Source organism: Camponotus floridanus, unplaced genomic scaffold (assembly GCF_003227725.1).
Source record: "Camponotus floridanus strain SB8 unplaced genomic scaffold, Cflo_v7.5 scaffold11, whole genome shotgun sequence".
Lineage (NCBI taxonomy): Eukaryota > Metazoa > Arthropoda > Insecta > Hymenoptera > Formicidae > Camponotus > Camponotus floridanus.
In genome coordinates this window covers 3,108,411-3,112,052 of record NW_020229226.1, presented here as the reverse complement: position 1 = coordinate 3,112,052, position 3,642 = coordinate 3,108,411, and the positions used below count along the sequence as shown (strand labels likewise).

At 32.0% G+C, this 3,642-nt stretch overlaps 1 pseudogene; it reads left to right on the top strand.

Moving 5' to 3' along the window:
• Positions 1-549: 549 nt before the first annotated feature.
• LOC112639493 lies at positions 550-2,746 on the top strand (annotated as a pseudogene).
• The last annotated feature ends 896 nt before the right edge of the window (positions 2,747-3,642 follow it).

Below are 3,642 nucleotides of genomic sequence, written 5' to 3'. Positions count from 1 at the left end.
TCAAACTAATGACACCATCTTATGTCCCCCTTGAAAACATACAACTTTTGTCTAAAACATTTTTCTCTATCTTGCTTAGGTTCTGAGAAATTTAGGTGGTCGGATTAAAATGAAACACCCTGTATATAAACAACAAGGATAAAAATTATAAATTATCGTTTCGTTACAATTCTTTAATTATCGATTTCCATGGATAATAATTATTTTTATATAACAATATTTAGAGTTAAATATATCTTGTTCAATATTTTAAATTTTTCTAAATGCGAATATAAATTAATTATTAATTAAATAATTAGCATTATAATAAGAATTGCTGTAGCAAATGGTATATGATTTTGGCCTTGTGTAAATATCGAGTAAATCATATTTTTCATATTTCTCTCACACGATATAAATATTTTATCAAGTTATGTTTAATGGAAATCTGAATATACAGCGACACACCTATATAATACATGAATTTCAATGTCATTTTCAATGTCAATTTCAAGTATATATATTCAGACACTCAGATGCAGTTCTCTTATTATATGTGTATCACTCGACACGTGCATTCGCTTAGATATGTTGAGCAAGCTGCAAATAGTTTTTTGCCTTCTTAGTATCGCTGCAATGATCGTTCCGATAAAATCGAACAGGCAAGCTTCATCGAAGCGGTTTCGTAATCTGTACAATGATGATGTAAATATATCGAATATAACAAATGTCTTCAGAGCGAGTGTCGGACTTTTGAACTTTTTAGACCAGGGTCAACGTTATCTAAATAAGGAATTACCGGATATTACCCCTAAATTCGGATGTGTATACGATTTTGTGGTGATTGGTGCCGGTACGGCTGGTGCTGCGATAGCCGCGAGATTGAGTGAAATTTCTCAGGTCAAGGTATTACTGATCGAAGCTGGATCTAATGAGAATTTAATCATGGACATTCCGTTAACCGCTCACTTCCTACAACTAAGTAATGACGTTAATTGGAAGTATCGAACCAAGCCATCCAACAAATATTGTCTCGGTATGAACGACAAAAGTTGTAACTGGCCGCAGGGAAAAGTGATGGGCGGCAGCAGCGTGTTAAACTATATGATTGCTACCAGAGGCGGCGCCGAAGATTACGATCGCTGGGCTAAAATGGGAAATGAAGGTTGGGCTTACAAAGACGTCCTCAAATACTTTAAGAAATTGGAAACAATCGATATTCCGGAATTGAAATCGGATACTATCTATCATGGAAAAAAGGGACCATTGAACATCGCTTACCCACCTTTTCATTCAATATTAGCAGAAGCTTTCTTAAAAGCTGGCAAAGAGCTAAAATATCCTACAGTAGATTACAACGGAAAGAATATAATAGGATTTTCATATTTGCAGAGCACGACTAAAAACGGTATGCGCATGAGCAGTAATAGAGCATACTTATACCCTATAAATGATCGCAAAAATCTTCACGTAACTCAAAAAAGCATGGTGAGAAAAGTATTAATAGATCGTCGTACAAATCGAACGACTGGTGTAGAGTTTACTAAATATGGTCGGATTATATCCGTGTTCGCAAGGAAAGAAGTAATATTATGCGCGGGTGCTATTGGATCGCCTCAATTACTAATGTTGTCCGGCATTGGACCGGCTAAACATCTCGCCAAACTCGGCATAGATGTTGTTCGAAATGCGCCGGTCGGGGAAAATTTGATGGATCATATATTCTTTGGTGGACTGACATGGATAACGAATGACCCAATAAGCTTAAAAATTCAGGACCTATTGAATCCTACGTATCCTTTTTTAGCGGATTTCTTAACAAAACAATCGGGACCATTTACAATTTCGGGTGCATGTGAGGCTCTTGGTTTCATCAATACTAAGGATCCAGAAAAACATAGCGGTTTACCGGATATAGAATTATTGTTTATCGGTAGTGGTTTCAAAGGAGATCCTTTTCTTCCGATTGTAATGGGTTTTAATCCCGAAATGCGTCAAATATGGAATAAATATCTCTATAAATATGGCTGGACAATACTGCCACTACTGTTGAAACCAAAAAGTCGTGGACGGATAAGATTATTGGCTAATGATGTTAATGTTAAACCTGAGATTGTACCAAATTATTTCAATGATGTGGAGGATATCAAGACGATGATTGCTGGTATTAAGGTTGCGATAAAAATCGGTCAAACGAAGGCGATGCAGATGTTTGATTCGCAATTGTCTAACTTTTTCCGAATGTGAAGATTACACTTATGATTCCTTTGCTTATTGGGAATGTGCAATCAGAACGATTTCTTGTACTATCTATCATTACTCCGGTACTTGTAAGATGGGGCCGAGAGAGGACCCAACTGCTGTCGTCGATCCTAAATTAAAGGTATTTGAAAGACACGATAAAATATTTATAAAGTACAATATATATTATAATCTACAATGTTTATATATAAATTTATGAATTTATACAATTTTGCAAGCTAATGTTTTGCATAGGTAATCGGTGTTCAAGGATTGAGAGTAGCAGATGCATCTATCATGCCTGAAATTATAGCGGGGCATACAAACATACCTACTTATATGATTGCCGAAAAACTAGCAGATATGGTTAAAGAAGAATGGGGATACTTGTAGAAGTTACAATCGTAATATTTCACAAAATAGTTATACCAATTTTCACGCGTAATATGTTGTAAACAATCAAAGTTGTAAACAAAATGCTCAATTAGAACAAGGTTAGGCAAAACTCATTCGATTAATTAAAAAAAAATCAAATTCATCAAGAAATTTAATAATTTAATCAACCTACAGAAAGACACGGATAGTTTAAACAATATTTATGACAAAGTAATAAAGGTCACGTAGTTCAGTTTTCATATCGTTATTGTTTAGTCTCTTGACGAAGTCTCTCACAGACGCATTAATTTCTCTCGAATTCAAATTTAGTTAAAACAACGTTTTTGTTTAATGTGACTTGTGCAATTTACAAGATTATCATCTATGCCGGTCTCCTGATTTTTATTACATCGGTATACTAAAATTGTTATATTTTAATTCGTTGAGCGTACTATATATATTCAAACCGTTAACTAATTTAGTAATCATTTATAATCTTTCTAGTATATACTTGATAAGGACCACAACCATATGGTCGAAACGTCGTACTAATAAACTAATTTCTGGCTAGTTTGGTCGACTACATTTCTAAAAAATCCTTTATTTGACTAGCGACATCAAGATATTTATAACCTTTTAAAAAAAAATGATTCTAAAAAATATTAAAAAAGAAAGCAAAGAAAAAAACAAGTTCTACTTAAATTATTTTATTTAAATTATTCAAGTTACTTCAAATTATTTCTTCATATTGTATTTAAATTATTAAAACAATTATTTCATTATTATTTATAACATTTAAGTATGTTAAAGAAAACACAGAGAAAAATTAAGGTTAATAAAGTTATAAAAATTAGATTAAAATATTATTTTCAAAAAAAATGCATTTGAAGAATCTTTGTGTAGCATTAAATATTCATACATCAAAATATTGATTTATTAGAAATACCAAAAATAGGAGAAAAAAATAGATATTTACGAATATGAATATTTATTTGTAAAATATTGTTTTAATAAGATAATAAAAATAATAAAAATTTTTATAAATAT